Consider the following 19,467-nt stretch of genomic DNA (forward strand, 5'->3'; position numbering starts at 1 on the left):
TTTAGCACCCACACATTTCTAACACTATGTAGAACAGTGTTTCCGAAACTTAGGTCTCCAGCTGTTTTTGGACTGCAATTCCCATCATCCCTGACCACTGGTCCTGCTAGCTAGGGATAATGGGAGCATCATTCAAAAACAACCAGAGACCCAAGTTTTGGAAACACTGATGTAGAACAATGTTCACAGGACAGCAATCAGCTTTTTGCACTTGGAAAAGAAGTGTTCATTAACTACAGTTTTGTTTTGCTCCAATCTATTTCCCTTTTGGAGAACAGTAAATTCAGGACCTTATCTGAGGGGATAAACGTACAGCCTTTTATACACCGGCCAATAATCTAATCATGGGAAATGCTGATGTGCCCTTTATTTCTGCTCGTTTCAGCTCTTGCTCAGCTGACTGGAAAATACTCTGGTGCTTTAACATATTACAAAACGTGTAGCTATTTAAGCACCACAGTCTCAGCTGCTAATGTGTCAGTGTGAACTCAATGGGCCAAATTCAGCCGTGATGCAACTCTATCAACAGCCATGAAATTGGCCACATTATCTTGCAATGTATATCAGATCAGCAGTTCAGGGCCCTAGTATTAGGCAAAGTGAGGCAGCTTGCTCAGGTAGCAGATGTTGGAGGGCAGTAACCTCCTTCCACCACTGCCCCCAAAGTCCCCTAAACTAGCTTCCTCTGTACCTCCTAAACTATCACGCTCTCCTCAGGCATGGTGAAGGATATTCTTCCATCACCGGTGTTGAAGTAATTCCATTGCCAGTCCAGTCAAATTGTGTATATGGCACGAAGAGGGTGTTGGAAATGCAACAGCAGACATCATTCGGTTCGTAACTTAACAGTTAATTCTCTTGTGATAAAATCAACTAGCCCAAGAAGGAGATGGGCGGAGCTTTGCACACAGGCATAGTGCCATGATATTTACTCAGGCAGAATGTGTTTTGATTGGTTGTGCAGTTGTGAGGGAGTTTTTCTCCCTTATGTTTAGTTGAATGTCTTCCTGCTGTGTACAAGGCCTGACCTAAGCAAAAGGAAACATCTCTGTTCTATTCTCCTCAGATTATACCATTTCCCCCCCAGTTTCCTCAATAAAATGTTTCCAAAACTCTCTGCCTTCCGTCTGCATTATTTAAGTGGTTTTGCTAACAGAGCAAACCATCTTGTCTTTCATCTCAGGCAGCAAAAGGTCCTGCTGCAGTTATCTAAAATCATGTTTAATACCCCTGACAAAGAGATACAGTGGTACCTCGGGTTACAGATGCTTCAGGTTACAGACGCTTCAGGTTACAGTCTCCACTAATACAGAAATAGTACCTCGGGTTAATAACTTTGCTTCAGGATGAGAACAGAAATTGCGTGGCAGCGGTACGGCAGCAGCGGGAGGCCCCATTAGCTAAAGTGGTACCTCAGGTTAAGAACAGTTTCAGGTTAACAACGGACCTCCAGAACAAATTAAGTTCTTAACCCGAGATACCACATTCAGATTTTAAAAGAAAGAAACATATTTTTGGTTGCACAAGATATAAATCTGTATTGTTATAACGACAATATTAAAAGTAAAACAGGATGATCACTTGTGGAGGGGATGTTGGGTTCTGCTTCACTTCTGCCAGATGCAAAGGCAGAAACATTTTTTTTTTTTCTGACACCAGACACTTTCTTTTTAGTTGCATTATTATGCTATCAACCTGTGTGGGCAGAGGCAGGAATACTTAAAGAAAAAAGCCATACCCAACACTCTCTAACTTCCAATTAAACTTGAGACATCAGCCAACTTCAAAGAGAACACTTTTTTGCCATCAGTAGTTCAATATAGACAGCCATTGCTCCACTTCGGAATGCTGACATCTCTGCAAAGGAATGAAGACGGACTCACATTTGACTGCAATCTGCTGTGACAGATACATTTTTTTTCATTAACCCCCCAAACCTCATGAAATTCCTGACACTTTGCTGGTGGTAATTGCCTACATGTGTGCATTCGTTTCATATTCAATTGCGAACTGTTGTACTGGAAAAGACGATTTCAAGGAAGTGTGTGTGAGTCTACATGTATCAGGATTATTATTACTATTATTATTATTATTATTATTATTAATTGAATTTATATATCGCCCGGCACCTGGAGGGGTGGTTCACAGAAAAGATCAGAATATATAAAATAATAATAATAATAATAATAATAATAATAATAAAATTTATTTATATCCTGCCCTCCCCAGCCGAAGCCGGGCTCAGGGCGGCTAACAACAATAAAATAATACAACATTCTAAAATCATTTCATTTAAAAATTACTTCAAATCAAATTTATGGCAGCCATTGGGCTAGAGTTCTGTGAAGATTGCCAAAGGAGGGAGTCAGGCTGTGCCCTCGCCAAAGGCTTGGCGGAATAGCTCTGTCTTGTAGGCCCTGCAGAAAGATGTCAAGTCCCGCAGGGCCCTAGTCTCTTGTGGCAGAGCGTTCCACCAGATCGGAGCCACAGCCGAGAAAGCCCTGGCTCTGGTTGAGGCCAGCCTAACCTCTCTGTGGCCTGGGACCTCCAAGATGTTTTTGTTTGAAGATCGTAAGTTCCTCCGTGGGACATACCAGGAGAGGCGGTCGCCCCCTTCTCCTTGTGCCCTCCATCTTTCCCAACATCAGGGTCTTTCCCAGGGAGTCTTCTCTTCTCATGAGGTGGCCAAAGTATTGGAGCCTCAGTTTCAGGACCTGTCCTTCCAGTGAGCACTCAGGGCTGATTTCCTTCAGAATGGATCGGTTTGATCTTCTTGCAGTCCATGGGACTCTCAAGAGTCTCCTCCAGCACCACAATTCTGCAAATGTACCAGCTGCCAAATGCACCAGAGATGGCTTACCACTTTTTGAAGTAAGTGAAATCATGGACGTTGGCAAATGTGAATGCCACCATGACCCGCAACGAAATTACCTAACTGCACCACAACCTATTCCGCTGTCACGGCAATCCCAGACCAAATCCATCCTATTCTCTCACATCCTGAATGCCTTTGAGTCAGATTCGAGACCCCTTTGAATTGCTTGCTGTCATTTTATCACTTTCATTGGTTGTATAAGCTGGTTTTATTGCATTCTGTTGTTGTTTTTATGATTTAATTACTGTATTGTAGTTATATATGTCGTGTGTTTAACTCTGCTTATTGTAAGTCACCTTGAGGCGATGTGTAATAAAAGAGGGATATAAATCGTATCAATCAATAAATAGACCAATACATGAAAAGAGATTTAAGCATTACTGGATTTGAACTAGGAAGTGTTGTTAGCTAATACGTGTTTGTTGCCAGCATATAAGAAGACCTATCTAGGAAAATGAGATGCTTCTGAGGGCACCTCCAGACTGTCACTAAGTTGAAGGAGGAATTCAAGAAAATACTGGAACTTTAGGGGAGGAATTTAACATTGTGCTAAATTAATCTCCTAGCGATGTACTTGTTGCACTCCACAGCTACTATTCTTGCTCTTATGCTAGTGCAACAGCCCTTGTGCTGGCAGTCAGCAAACTCTGAATCCAGACCTAGGTTTCCAAAATTAGAGTGGGTTAAAGTGCTTTGTTGTAGTGCAAAAAAATCCATTTTTAAAAAAATTGACTCTCCATCCCCCTTGGTGTCAGGATGGTGTCCCGGCTGGTTGCCCAGGAATTATAAAGACAAGGAAGCGTTTCTTAGTGTCCTTTTTTATTTCAGTCTTTACCGAGAGAGGCCACAGAACCCAGCCTCTTGGATAATGGCATTGTCCTGAGTGAATATCCACCCCTCTGTCTCTCCCACTTCCTCATTCGTCATTCTCATCAGCTCTTCAACAGGTGCTGCTATGTGCCCTCTGTCTCTGAGCTCTTTGCTCTTCTACTTTTAAGGCTCGCCTGATTCTGGGGGATGGAGGGTCTGGAATGCTTTCTAATGACATTGTGTCAGCCAGGTGTTGCTCTGGTTCTCCCATTATTTCCCAACTTTCCCCCTCATCTGCCTCTGAGCTGCGACCTCCCGCAAACCCCTGTTGTAAATCTATACTTTCTTCCTCTTCCTCCTCCCTGGAAGGGCCCGGATAAGGAGGTGGTCTCCACCATTTCTCCTCTGCCTAGCCCTTGAAACTTGGTTACTGATTTATTGACAAACAAACAAAAAATTACCCAAAGGTTATGCAAATTGCTCTTCTTTATTTCATTTCATTTTTTAATTTGTATACCACCTTTCTATATGGCTAAACACAAGGCGGTTTACAGCAACAAAATAGACAACAAGAACACACACCTTGTATTAAGCTGACCCAGTACAAAAGCTCCTAATAAAACATAACTGTAAAAGGGAACTATTCATATCGAATAAAGAAATATTCAACAATCCATTAGGAATGTAATTGTACACAATAAAGTTAACGCTCATAAACTGAAAGCACCTGAAGGGCAGAGCTCAAATGATCGGTTTATTTCACATATGGCATAATTTTATTTCTTATGCAAATATCGAAGCACGTGGTCACTCAGTATATGCAAATGTCTGACACATCTAAGGCTATATAGATCCTTTCTTTTCAATAATAATGGAACTCCCAGGTTGAAGGTACTTTTATTTTTACAAATCTTTATTATTTGTAAAGGGAACCCTTGTGTCAGTCAATACTTGATTACTGCTATGGAGCTGAGCTGCATCTTTGTACTTTTCTCCTTCCAGGTTCATGACGCTTTACGGTCCTGACTTTTTGATGAGGAAAATGCATGGAAAACTGTGGGTTGAACAAATGCCTGATTAGAAGACATGTAAACATCCCATAAGCAAATCAGAATGAAGGCTCAATAAGGACCAGATACTGCCTTGAAGCATAAGCTTTGTTCTAGCAAATCAGGATGCATGAGGGATAATTAAGGATGGATGCAAAGTGAGCTGCTCCGTAAGGAGAAAGCAAAAGTGTTTGCCCCATGAATCTGTGCAGCTAAAGGATGACTCCTGGCTGTGATTCAAATGTCTACTAGGTAATGCTGTCCTCTCCAAAGGGTGGAGCTGGAGATATTTCTAGGTGCGATGAGTAACAGAATGACTCTGACACCCCGCTCGAGAACTGGAGCCAGTGCTGGGAAGCCGAGTCACAAAACTATGTGCCTCATGACTGGCTTGGGCTGTCTGTATGAGTCACCTGACCTCGACAGGAGAGCCTGCCAAGGCTGGATTATTTTTTAAAACAAAAAGAAGAAAAATCTGGCTTTATCGTTCCCTCGGGTTTTACATTGCTGAGCTGCCATTCTAGAAAAGGGCAACCGTACTAACAAAAACCACCTTCTTGGGTGGGGTAATGTCAATGCGCTCATTCTGGGTGCTCAGATAACAGGGCATCAATGCCTTTGTGGCTAAATAAGCAAAGTGCCAATGTGCTAACCATTTACAGAGCTTTTGTAACTAGTCATTAGACGAATCGTCAGCCTTTGTTTTCACACTTAATCCGTAAAACCACTTATTTTATCGCACCCAGCGATGCAGGGGAAGCCAGAGCAAATGAATCAATAACACCGAGCTGAATTATGACAGTAAAAATTCCACCGCTATCAGGAAATGGCTTTGCTCTGGCCCAGCAGGTTATTACCAGCAATGTATCACTTGTTTTAATGGGGAGCTGGGCTTACAGCACACCCAGAGACTGTTCCAAAGCTCTTTGAATTATGGGGGGAGGCTGGTTCATCTTCCAGGAAAGGGACACATGGTGGCATTAGCTGTCTATTGACACTAAACTGAGAAATGCCAAATGTTAAACAGACACTAGGGCTCTTCCAGAAAACCTTGAAGTAGGCTTGGAGGGTGTTATTTGAAAAGGGAGGAAAGAAAAACCTTGGCAACAAGGGGGAATACACATAGCATAGTTGCAGCAGCTCCTTTTTGCGAAAGAATTCTCCAGTCGTGAGCCAACCTGAACCACCAGCAGTTTTTTAGTACTTTCACCAAAAATTATGATTAGAATTTGAAGCAAATGCTGAGAGAAGTCTCCACAAGTCTAAAATGTCTGGCTTTTCTTGTTGGAATCCTTCAAAGCTACTGTGCACAGGCTGAAAGTTCAGGAACTCATGGTTTAGTAATACAGTCATACCTCGGGATGAATACACTTCAGGTTGAGCATTTTCGGGTTGCGCTCCATGGCAACCCAGAAGTAATGGAACACGTTACTTCCGGGTTTTGCCACTCGCGCATGTTCAGACGCTCAAAATGACGTCATGTGCATGCGCAGAAGCGGCAAAATGTGACCCGCACACACGCAGTCACATATTACATTCGCTTCAGGATGCGAACAGGGCTCCAGAACGGATTCCGTTCGCATCCAGAGGTACCACTGTACTGATTCTATTTATTTATTTGTTTTAATCCTTTATATGTCATTATGTCATTCAGTATTCTTTTCATAATATTGGACAAAATGCTAAACTATCAATTGTTCTCCCTTCTGCACTGCCTGGAGCAGCTTAAACAAGCCAATTTAACAAGCCATTGGGTGCAGTTGTTTTTAACCTAAATGTCGCTCATGTTAACCAGTTTCTCAGTTCAGATGAAACAACAAACGGTGGTTAAGCAAAAGTTCCCAAATCCTTCCAGGCTCCTTCACACAGGAAAAAAACTGGTTCACTTTGGGGCTACTGGGGCACAGCCCTCCCCAAGAGAATGGCATGCAATTAAAAAAAATCCCTCCCAAATCCCAAAGCCACACGCTCTTTCTCCCCCCCACACACACATTTTATCCTTCTGTTTGAACTCAGAGAAGCCCTGAAAACATTTTGTTCCATCTCCTGTTCTCTGGCCAACCAGAAAATTATGGCGTAACAGAGTTTAGAGGTGCAATGGCACACATAACTGCTAGAATTCGTGAATGTTAGAAATCAGTAAATGGTAGAATTTAGATAATAATTGGAGCATGGAGGAAAGGTGCCAAACCAATGAAAAATACAGGCCCAACTATTCCTCCTGTTCAAGAGATTGCTGATAGTGATGCCATTAAGAACACAAGGAGAACTAAGTGCTGGGCCATTGAAGAACAATTGACTATGCAATGCTGTACTCACCCACAGCTGTGTGTTAGTTAGCAGAAGACAATAGCAGAGTTGAGGCAGGGAGGTTGCCAGGTTAAGAGGGTGGGCATGTTGTCACACAGGTCATTTTGAGATTTAGAGGCAGGGGAAGAAAGGGGAAAACTGGCTGAGCTGATGTGAAGGCCAGAACCTGAAGGCAGGCTGGGAGAGAGGAACAGAGACGTCTGAGAATCCGCTTGGTGCAATATGGGGACAATGGGCTGCAAATGGACACTGTTCAACACATACTGTCACCTCTTCTCCTTTGATGTGTGTCATTTCCTTGTAATCAATAATGGACTGGCATGGTGGGGCTGAGCCATTCTCTTGACCTCCTTTCAGCTGAATTCCAGCTGCATGCTGGAATGGAGTGGGAAATGGGGAGGTTGGTGCAGTGAAAACACACTGGCAGGAGATTGTCTCCATTTGCTTGTTTGCACTGCGCCAACCGCACCACTATCTCACCTCACCTTCTCTGTCCTAGTATGCCATAGTGACTCAGCCAGAGGGAGGTCAGGTAAGTGGCGCAGCCCCTCTGCTACTGCTTGTAGTCTCACTGTTTGTTGTCGTTTAGTCGTGTCCGACTCTTCGTGACCCCATGGACCAGAGCACGCCAGGCACTTCTGTCTTCCACTGCCTCCCGCAGTTTGGTCAAACTCATGTTTGTAGCTTCGAAGACACTATCCAACCATCTCGTCCTCTGTCGTCCCCTTCTCCTTGTGCCCTCCATCTTTCCCAACATCAAGGTCTTTTCCAGGGAGTCTTCTCTTCTCATGAGGTGGCCAAAGTACTGGAAGCCTCAGCTTCATGATCTGTCCTTCCAGTGAGCACTCAGGGCTGATTTCCTTAAGAATGGAGAGGTTTGATCTTCTTGCAGTCCATGGGACTCTCAAGAGTCTCCTCCAAAATTCAAAAGCATCAATTCTAAGGCGATCAGCCTTCTTTATAGTCCAGCTCTCACTTCCATACATCACTAATGGGAAAACCATAGCTTTAACTATATGGACCTTTGATGGCAAGGTAATGTCTCTGCCCCTTAATGGATCACTGCCTTGCCATGGTGAAGGGGCTTGAATAACTCAGAGAAGCTATGAGCTATGCCGTGCAGGGCCACCGAAGATGGACAGGTCATAGTGGAGAGTTTTGACCAAACGTGATCCACCTGGCAAGCCACTCCACTATCCCTGCCAAGAAAACTCCATGGACAAAGACCACAGTCTCACTGTTTACAGCACACAATTCCCTGAAATTATGCATACCTGAAACTCAGAATTGCACTGTCTGCATCTGATGAACTGTACTCCAAGAAAGCTTATGCCCAAATACATTAGCTGATTTTTAAGGTGCAGTGACATTGGATTTTTTTTAATGTTTAAAATAATTTTAAACACGTACACACATCCAAATTCCCTACACAAAATAAGAACAGGGTTAGAAAATGCATGGAATGCTTTCTTTACTGCCATGTTTTGTTCGATGGGAAAGATGTTGCCATGCAGTCATAGCTACAACAAAAGAAGTTTGATTTTTCCACTGTTGTCTATTGTCAGCGCTGGACTTTGGAACACGTACCGTAAGAATTGTGCAGTGTTTAACTAAAAGCCTGCTGCTATACCTTCTTGTCTTTCATGTGCATCATGTATTAAGTTTGCAGCAGCAAGTATTTATAGTTTGTGCAACAGGATAAATCATTTACAGTCGTCACACATGCAAGGCGCTTTATCAGATTTAATGCAAATTGTGGCTTGCGCATACAGACCAAGAATAAACATTTTAGAGAGTTGGGGATTTTTTCTAAACTTTCACATTTTGCCTATATATTCTAACATCCTTATATGGCAAACATCAAGCAGCTTCTTGTTCATGGCTTCACAAATAACTGTTTTGTTCTTCTCGGATTTGATACGGCTCTGCAAGCACGTTTACAGATGGCACAATCAGGAGGTGTTGCTCAATAGCGCTTAGACTGAGCAAGCAATTCAGGCTTCTTGTTTGAAAAAGATAAAAGTTTGTATGCCTTAGCCAAAGGGAGGCACAGCTACAATTACGCCATTCTTATGCACCCTGCACAAACAATATGCAGCTAAATATCTAGCATTACAGATACCATTTCACAGATACCAAGGACCCTATCTTGTTCAGTCTTCATAAAAATTCTTTTATAAGCAAGGGCCAATGCACACAATCAGAAATCCACCCTCAGCACACAGCGATTTGAAGAGAAAGCCGTGGGTGAAATGGCAAAGCAAACTTCTGATCCCTCAGTCAGGAGTGCTGGGTTTGGATGGCAGGCCTCTGATCGAGGCCAGAGAGGCTGATCTTCAAGCCTGGTACAGACAGTCCCTCAAAGAGAATGGTTTCAAATCGTTTAGAGATTTAAAAGTCAATGCCAGAGCTTTGAATTGATCCTAGAAATCAATAGGCAGCCAATATATCTCGTAGACGTAGAGCAGGGGTCAGCAGACTTTTTTAGCACGGGGCCGGTCCACTGTCCCTCAGACCTTGAGGGGGGCCGGACTATATTTTGGGGGAAAAAATAAATGAACAAATTCCTATGCTCCACAAATAACCCAGAGATGCATTTTAAATAAAAGCACACATTCTACTCGTGTAAAAACATGCTGATTCCCGGACCATCCGCAGGCCGGATTTAGAAGGCCTTAGTTTGCCTACCCATGATGTAGAGTATTGGTGTCATACAGTGTTGCCTGGTGCCCATTGGCACTGATAGGACGGAAAGCAGGGAGGCAAACAGTAGGTGGAGCCAGAGTAAGAAACCAAATGGAGGCTGTCTAAGGGCAGGCTGAGTTTGGTGAAGCAGTGCTCCATTTGTCTCAATGTATCGGCCTCTTGTAATATGTTGTGAATGTCTGGCTCCCCAAGCATTCTGCAGCTACATTCTATACCAGTTCAAGTTTCCAAATTGTCTTTAAAGGCAGCCCCACACAGAGGGCACTGCAGTAGCCTAATCTGGCTGTGTAACTGAGGCAAGGTTCACTTTCTCTTGATAGGATCGCAGTTGGCAAACCAGACTGAGCTGGTTAAAGCTGGGGGGGGTGTTTAAAAGTACCTTTCAAATACACACACGCACACAAAACAGAGTCCATTTTGTTGAGGATAATTCAGAGGGAAATTCCCAGGTGTCAAAAAAGACTATTTATGTATGCTGCTACTGCAGCCCATGTTTTGTTAGCCCCAAAATGGAATGCGAGCGAGGTCCCAATCAAAGAAGAATGGCAACTTAAGCCAATGGAATACACACAGCTTGCAGATTTAACATATGGAATAAGAGAAGAAGAAGAATGTATGTTTAAAGAAGACTGGAAAATGTTTACTGAATATATGAGTGGAAATTGTGTTTATTTAAAAACGCTGGTAGCATTAAGATAAATTCAACAGTGTAAATAAGTTTTGATAGATGTAACAATGGATTACCGAATGATTTAGTTCATGTAAAATATTCAGGGATGTATGGTATGCAAAATGAACCACGGAAAGAGAAGAAGGGAAGTCATGGGTTTAAGGTTGTTTAAATGAATATTTTGAAATGTAAATTAGAAGATTTAATAATTAGATAGAATAGACACTCCTATCTGTGCCTACGCGGAAAACGTAAGAGTACAAAATGCCTCTCCAGCTGTGCTTTAACCATTTTAAGATGGTTGTGGTTGTTAACTATAGTTATCTGATTCACTGAGATTGTAAATGCTTGTATGCATTACTGTGTGTTTAAATTTGATTGGCTGGTAACTGAATTCAAGAGAGTTCTCTAGTAGTTCTCATGTGATCGGCTAATGTTGTCACATGGGAGGTATCCAGTGAAGGAGAGACTCTGTTTTATGTGAAACAGGATGACTGTGTTTTACAATCCACTGTGAACACTGCTAAATTGAATAGAGTGTTGGAGTGCTTCTTCTCTGCTTAAAAGAAAGAGCAAAGCTTCAGGAGAAGGTAAAAGTGGAAATCTCTCATAGGAGCTGCAAGGCATGGCCTAACTGAGATACAGAAGGCTGAGTGCTAAGCTCTGGATAGAGAGGAATATACAGTTGTTTGGAAATTAGAAGAAGAGACTGTAAGACCACGAAGAAGGAATAAGTATATGTTTATGCAAGTAAAATTTTTGAATGATGAAGTCTGGAAATGAGTTTAATTTCCAAAGAAGAGTGTCAGTCAAGTATATGATTTGAGCGTCTTAGCTGCAATTTCACTCAGCTTACTTCAACAGTGGTTTGTAACAAGTACGCACAAAAGAAATCAATTCTATATACAGTGGTACCTCGGGTTAAGTACTTAATTCCTTCTGGAGGTCTGTTCTTAACCTGAAACTGTTCTTAACCTGAAGCACCACTTTAGCTAATGGGGCCTCCTGCTGCTGCCATGCTGCCGGAGCACGATTTCTGTTCTTATCCTGAAGCAAAGTTCTTAACCCGAGGTACTATTTCTGGGTTAGTGGAGTGTGTAACCTGAAGTGTATGTAACCTGAGGTACCACTGTATCAGGTTAGATCTGGGTGTCCAATGTTAAGCCCTCCATACATTGCTGGACTCCAGCTCTCACCAGTCGCAGCCAGCATGGCCAAAGGTCAGGAATGATGGGAGTTGAAGTCTAGGAACATCTGGCTATCCCTGGGTTAGATTATCTCAGTGGCTCCTTTTTAATGCTAGCTTGAAATGACAGGGGTCACTCAAAGTATGGAAGTGAGCAAGGCTTCAACAGGATGATAGTTAAGACTATTACCAAGCTACATTCTCTCGACTAATAGAGTAATGCAGATTAAGGAGGAGGAAATTGACAGGCAGTGTAAGTATGAAGGCCAGCAGGCAGGTGCTGGCTGAAGGCAGATTGAGGTTGGTGGGGCCCTAGTAGACTAGCCTTGTATATTCTTTAGTATGTAGTAAGGCCATCTGGCTGGAAGGAATCTCTGGGGAAAGTAAAGAATGCCATCAAACGACTTTCTGGACCCCATGTTTTTGAGATTGCCAAGATAAATAGTGGTGGTGCCAGCTGACCTCAAGGTCAAGGCATGTGACCAGAATTCCCCTTGCATGGCAAACCACTTTTAGTTGGGGCAACATCAGAATCCTAGAAAAGCCACCCTCTCTCCAGCCACCTGGCACATACAACCAGGAATGCAGGTAGTGGTCTAAACCACTGGGCCTCTTGGGCTTGCCAATCAGAAGGTTGGTGGTTTGAATCCCCTCAATGGGGTGAGCTCCCATTGCTCTGTCCCAGCTCCTGCCAACCTAGCAGTTTGAAAGCACGCTAGTGCAAGTAGAAAAATAGGTACCAAAGCGGCGGGAAGGTAAACGGCATTTCCTTTTGCTGTGGTTTTCGTGTGCTATGGTTTACGTCATGGTTTCCCATTGTGCCAGAAGCAGTTTAGTCATGACCCAGAAAGCTGTTTGTGGACAAACGCCGGCTCCCTTGTCCTAAAAAGCGAGATGAGTGCCGCAAACCCATAGTCACCTTTGACTGGACTTAACTGTCCAGGGGTCCTTTACCTTTACCTTTTTACATACAACCTGTTCCAGCCACAGTCAGATGAGATGCTACTGCATGCTGCTCCCCAGGTGACTGCTGCAGTGGGCAACCCAGAATTCCTTGCACATTTGTATATAAGAATGCAAAAATTCTTATAGCTAGTGCAGAGGTCCTTGAGTCTCATATATGTTTTAGAATTATCTTGTGCCTGGCAGTGCAATAACTTGCAGCAACCCAGGGAGTGCAGCCATGGCAACTTCTAATTTCCAACAACAATACTGGCACTCCTTTTTTTCGGTGGGAAACCTGACTCCCTTTTTTTTCTCTCTCTCTTCAGACTTGGTCAGCCATCACCTCCCAGGGACTACTTCCTGGTAAAGTGGCAATACAAATATGCAATGCAAGATGTGTTCAACAAAAGGGGTGGTGGAATGTGCTACATAACCTTTTCCCAGTGCTATTTTTCTAGAAAAAGGTGAGGCAGAAGTCACCATGAACCGTGTTCTCTTAGAATGGCAATGGCACCCACCTGAGATGTGCCGGAACTAAGTTCCGGTGAGTTCCAGCTGGGGAAAAAGTCCCGCATTTACCACATAATGCTCTTTTCTGTTTAGAATGAATACCTTATTCTGCCTAGTAGGGCTGCTACCACTTCTCTGAGGGGAGATGGGAGACTATTACCATATGAATATGCTAATAAGTGAAAAAAGTAAAAATTGAATAGCACTGTGGATGAGCAAGCATAACGTTTTTACACAGAAATGTATTCCCAAATAAACTACACTGGCCCTAAACATTTTACTGCCTGAAGCACAGCTCAAATTGTGTGCCCCATTCCTCTTGCTAGGGCCAACATTTTAAAAAATCTTCCCGTACCATTCAGAAACCAATTCTGAATTTTGCCCATCATCCCTTCAGAACCATGAGGTTCTGCTTCACATCAAGGTTGGCCCTGAAATACAAGCCAAGCCTGTAAAATCCAGAGCGCATTGTAACACTGCGGACAAAACATACATGCAGTTTGCTAATGAAAGTACAGGGACTATCTTTCAAAGCCAGGCAGGGGAAAGCACACTAGTCTGTTTAAATCTGACCAGAGGAAAATGGAAATGTTCCTTCCCAGCCTATTTTGACCCACAAAGGGAACAGAAGGCTTGTAGGTCAAAGCTCTCTCAGAATTCCCAACCCAGGTCTTTATAAGGTACAGGATAGGTGAGATAGCAAGAGGGGCGTGGTGATTGTTGACTTCAGAATAACCTTTACTCTACGCATGTTTAGAGCTACCACACAGAGACACGAAGAGGAAATGTGGCTGTCTTGAAACTGCCAATTCAGGCTGGTAACTGGTCGTTATTTCCTGAAACGATTTCCCTATTTTTAGTGAAAGAAATAACCTTCTCACATAATTTCTCTTTGCTGAGGGAAATGACCCCTCAGTCTGCCGAAGCAAACAAGCAAATGCTTCTTTTGTCATACCCTCACCCAGAAGTTTTCAATCTTTTTGAGTCCTCGGCTCCCTTGACCAACTACATTCTTTCTGCGGCACCCCTGTGGGACTCAGGATCCCAGTTATGTCACCCCTTGCCTGCGGAGCTGGCAGCCTCTCACCCTTTTCCAAATACCCTCCCTTGTGGAGTGTTCCCTCAGCCTCCTCTCTCCCCTCTCCTTGGGAGTCCTCTGGGCAGCTGCTGCTGCTGCCCCCCACCTGCCCCAAATAAAGGTGCTTCCTCGCACTGCCCCATAGGGGCCTGGGAAGAGGATGCCCCCAGCCTTAGTGCCCAATGGAGACTGACCAAAGGTGAATGTGAGGCCAGCATCTTACCTTGGGAAGCAGCAGGGGCAGCAGCAGGCGCTGCCCGGGACCTGCATGGTGGAAAGGCTCTCCTTCAGCACCAGGCACTCAGCCCCCAGGCAGGCCTTGCACACAGCAAGCACAAGAAAGACCAGCCTGCTTGCCCGCCCTCCCACCTATCTGTCCATTCCCAACAGCAAGGGCTGGTCGACTGGCTAGCAGGGCTCCCTCGCCCAGTGGCGTAGCGTGGGTTGTCAGCACCCGGGGCAAGGCAAGTAATTTGCGCCCCCTAACCCGTGGATTTGCGCCCCCTAACCCTAATCCCCAGATGTTTTGAGAACACAGAAATTCCCCCTGGACACTAATTCCAGATAGCCAACTCTAAAAACTTACACCCAGTGTTTGTCATAAATGTGTGTGTGACTTTAGCACTTTAAATCAGCCTTGAGTGCTCACTGGAAGGGCAGATCCTAAAGCTGAGGCTCCAATACTTTGGCCACCTCATGAGAAGAGAAGACTCCCTGGAAAAGACTCTGAAGTTGGGAAAGATGGAGGGCACAAGGAGAAGGGGACGGCAGAGGACAAGATGGTTGGATAGTGTTCTCGAAGCTACCAGCATGAGTTTGACCAAACTGTGGGAGGCAGTGGAAGACAGGAGTGCCTGGCGTGCTCTGGTCCATGGGGTCACGAAGAGTCGGACACGACTAAACAACTAAACAACAACACAAGTGCACTGTTCCCACTTTAATTATGCTCATTTCCTGCCACCTTGTAATGTTCTCTGTTTAATGATGAGCAGGTCAGAGAAGTTGAAGAAGTGCAGTAAGAAAAACTGCCATGGTAGATCTGCAACAAAAGATTGCTCTCCCATGCTGGTCTCTACAGCCACAGCGGGTACTGTAAGTCTCCAATGGTTTGGCTTCGACCACAAAAGCGCACACTCGAGACAGACGGATGCTAACCAGTTATATTAAAGAACTATGCACACCAAGAATTTTCTATTTTAGCCACTTTCTCATGCTGGTGTCTAACCCTGCCTTCTACCTGGGCTTCCTAAAATGGATATTTGAGGTGCCTTTATAGGTATACTCACATTCAACAATACACACTTCTCCTATCTTTCTGCTCATGCCTTTTCTTTAAAGAAACAGAGGTAATGTTAAATAAGAACTAAAGTGTCCCTGTTTGTGGATAGAGTGCCTTTTCCAAGTTTCATATTGCATGCTTGGGATTAAAGAGCACAGCTCCTTTGTTTGGCGAACAGTAAGATGCCCACATAGGTTTAGTGTCTACAGTGGTACCTTAGTTCTCAAACGCCTTGGTACTCAAACGCCGAAAACCCGGAAGTAGGTGTTCTGTTTTTGAATGTTTTTTGGAAGCTGAATGTCCGATGTGGCTGTCGGCTATTGTTGCCCCCCATCCAAAAAATGACTATCATCAGTGCAGGTAAGGGGAAAAATAGTTTTGATTTTTAACATCTACAATGCTGTCTTATTTATTTTATAGTACAGTACATTGATTATTGCTTTCATTTTATGGATCAACAGTTTCATTGGATGGTAAAACTCATGTTAAATTGGTGCTTTAGGAGTTGTCTTTAAAAGTCTGGAAAGGATTAATCCATTTTGCATTACTTTCTATGGGAAAGCGCATGTGGTTTTGGAATGCTTTGGTTTTGGAATGGACTTCCAGAACGGATTAAGTTTGAGAACCAAGGTACCACTGTACATATTTAGAAATTATGCCCTTTAAAGAAATTATGTCAAGGAGTGAACTGGGTCTTTTGAGCACAAAGCACAAGTTCTTTCACTTTCTGGTAGAAATTTGGAATGATGATGAAACTCCAGGTCAGCTTTCGTTCGAGCTTTTTGGTTAGCCTTAAATAAAAAGCAGGCTGTTAGAAGCTGTGGTTCCTGTTCTCCAGTGTGAAACTATTGGCTCTGTCTAAGTGCTAGCCACACATAAACAAAATGCTGACACACAACTAGTTCTTCAAAAATATAGGCAGAGATGTACATTAATAATAATAATAATAATTTATTATTTATACCCCTCCCATCTGGCTGGGCCTCCACAGCCACTCTGGGCGGCTTCCATAAAAACCAAAAATACAGTAAAATCACACGTTAAAAACTTCCCTGAACAGGGCTGCCTTAAGATGTCTTCTGAATGTCAGGTAGTTGTTTATCGCTTTGACATCTGCTGGAAGGGCGTTCCACAGGGCGGGCGCCACTACCGAGAAGGCCCTCTGCCTGGTTCCCTGTAGCTTTGCTTCTCGCAATGAGGGAACCGCCAGAAGGCCCTCGGCGCTGGACCTCAGCATCCGGGCAGAATGATGGGGGTGGAGACGCTCCTTCAGGTATACTGGACCGAGGCCGTTTAGGGCTTTAAAGGTCAGCACCAACACTTTGAATTGTGCTTGGAAACATACTGGGAGCCAATGTAGGTCTTTCAAGACCGGTGTTATATGGTCTTGGCGGCCGCTCCCAGTCACCAGTCTAGCTGTCGCATTCTGGATTAGTTGTAGTTTCCGAGTCACCTTCAAAGGTAGCCCCACGTAGAGTGCATTGCAGTAGTCCAAGCGGGAGATAACCAGAGCATGCACCACTCTGGCGAGACAGTCCGCACGCAGATAGGGTCTCAGCCTACGTACCAGATGGAGCTGGTAAACAGCTGCCCTGGACACAGATTTGACCTGTGCTTCCATGGACAGCTGTGAGTCCAAAATGACTCCCAGGCTGCGCACCTGGTCCTTCAGGGGCACAGTTACCCCATTCAGGACCAGGGAATCCTCCACACCTGCCCGCCTCCTGTCCCCCAAAAACAGTACTTCTGTCTTGTCAGGATTCAACCTCAATCTGTTAGCCGCCATCTATCCTCCAACCGCCTCCAGACACTCACACAGGACCTTCATCGCCCTTCACTGGTTCTGATTTAAAAGAGAGGTAGAGCTGGGTATCATCCGCATACTGATGAACACCCAGCCCAAACCTCCTGATGATCTCTCCCAGCAGCTGCATGTAAATGTTGAAAAGCATGGGGGAGAGGACAGAACCCTGAGGCACCCCACAAGTGAGAGCCCAGGGGTCTGAACACTCATCCCCCACCACCACTTTCTGAACACGGCCCAGGAGGAAGGAGCGGAACCACTGTATGACAGTGCCCCCAGCTCCCAGCCCCTCAAGACGGTCCAGAAGGATGTTATGGTCGATGGTATCAAACGCCGCTGAGAGATCCAGCAGAACTAGGAAACAGCTCTCACCTTTGTCCCTAGCCCGCCGGAGATCATCAACCAGTGTGACCAAGGCAGTTTCAGTCCCATGATGAGGCCTGAATCCTGACTGGAAGGGATCCAAATGGTCCGCTTCTTCCAGGCGTGCCTGGAGTTGTTCAGCAACCACTCGCTCAATCACCTTGCCCAAGAATGGAAGATTTGAGACTGGGCGATAGTTGGCCATCGTGGCCACATTTAAAGATGGTTTTTTAAGAAGCTGTTTAATAACCGCCTCTTTCAGCGGGTCTGGGAAGGCTCCCTCACAGAGGGAAGCATTCACCACCCCACGAAGCCCATTGCCCAGTCCTTCCCGGCTAGCTTTTATAAGCCAGGATGGGCAAGGATCCAGGAGACAGGTGGTTGGTTTCACTCGTCCAAGCAGCCTGTCCACATCCTCGGAGGTAACAGATTGGAATTGATCCCACTCAACTTGACAAGACAGAACTCTAGCACTCTCCCGCCCCGGTCCTGCTCCCACAGTGGAGTCTACTTCTTCCCGAATCTGAGCGATTTTATCTGCAAAAAACTTTGCAAAATCATTGCAGGAGAACATGTGGCCCGTACTGGGCCCCGATGTTGCAGGTGGTTCCGCTAAATTGTGAACCACCTGAAAAAGTCTCCTGCTGCTGTTTTCTGCAGATGCAATAGAGGCGGTGAAGAAATTCTTCTTCGCCGTCGCTATCGCCACTTGGTAGGCTCGACGTTGAGCTCTAACCTGTGTCCGGTCAGATTCGGAATGAGTTATCCGCCACCGGCGCTCTAGCCGTCTCAACGATTGTTTCATTGCCCTCAGATCCGTGGAAAACCACGGGGCTGTCCGGGCTCCATGCAATCGGAGAGGGCGCTTCGGAGCCAAACAGTCAATAGCCCTGGTTAACTCCACATTCCAGCGGGCCACCAGGGAATCAGCTGAAAGGCCATCAACATGGGATAAAGCATCCCCTACCACTCTCTGGAAACCATTTGGATCCATTAAGTGGCGGGGGCGGACCATCCAAATTGGTCCCACCTCCCTGCAGAGAGGGTGGGTCGCAGAGAAGTCCAGTTGCACCAGGAAGTGATCTGACCATGGCACTTCTTTCGTTTCGCTTTTAATTAGTGTCAGATCACCAACATCCATAGAGGTAAACACCAGGTCCAAGGCATGTCCGCGGCTATGGGTTGGGCCAGACTTATGCAGGGACAGCCCCATGGAGGCCATGCTTTCCACGAAGTCCCGAGCGGCCCCTTGTAAGGTCGTGTCGGCATGGAGACACCAAGCTGGGTGTCTCCAGGAGAACATCTGCCACGACCTGAAGCAGCTCGGGCAGGGAATCCTTGGTGCAGTGGGGAGGTCGGTACACCAAAAGGAATCCTGTACTGCCCCTATTGCCCAACTTCCAGAACATGCACTCGGAAAACTGGGTCTTCCCAATAGGACGCCTGGTGCAAACTAATGACTTTCTAAAAATCACTGCAACCCCCCCTCCCCACCCATATGACCTGGGTTGCTGCGTGTAAGAGAAACCTGGTGGACAAGCAGCGGCAAGGACAGGCCCATCTGCTTCATCCAACCAAGTCTCTGTTACACATGCCAGGTCAAGTCCTCCATCCATGATCAAGTCATGGATGGCAGTGGTCTTATGGATCATTGACCTGGCATTGCACAGCAGCACCTTCAGGTCATGTGGGTATCCCTTGCTGATTCTAGTATCCATCCGGTCAGGACCAGACCCGGAGGCAGGAATAGTCCTCAGATAACGACTAAACCTGCCCCCTCTGTAATGACATGGTCTAGTCTTAGCGTAACTCCTCCTCCTACCCGTGATCACTGAGATTGGTTGTCCCAGTGCATCCCCCCCTGTGGAACATGCCCCAGCTA

The 19,467-nt window shown here is 45.2% G+C and overlaps 2 long non-coding RNA genes across 2 annotated transcripts in view; both read left to right on the forward strand.

Moving 5' to 3' along the window:
• LOC309348135 overlaps positions 1-19,467 on the forward strand; it is a 220,655-nt gene that overhangs the window by 85,274 nt on the left and 115,914 nt on the right. The window lies entirely within an intron of this gene.
• Positions 17,288-18,016, forward strand: LOC309348235. Its single transcript, XR_014159304.1, has 2 exons — positions 17,288-17,791; positions 17,824-18,016. It is a non-coding gene; the product is annotated as an uncharacterized lncRNA (long non-coding RNA).

This window comes from Podarcis erhardii (assembly GCF_964252035.2).
Source record: "Podarcis erhardii genome assembly, chromosome: 8".
Taxonomy (NCBI): domain Eukaryota; kingdom Metazoa; phylum Chordata; class Lepidosauria; order Squamata; family Lacertidae; genus Podarcis; species Podarcis erhardii.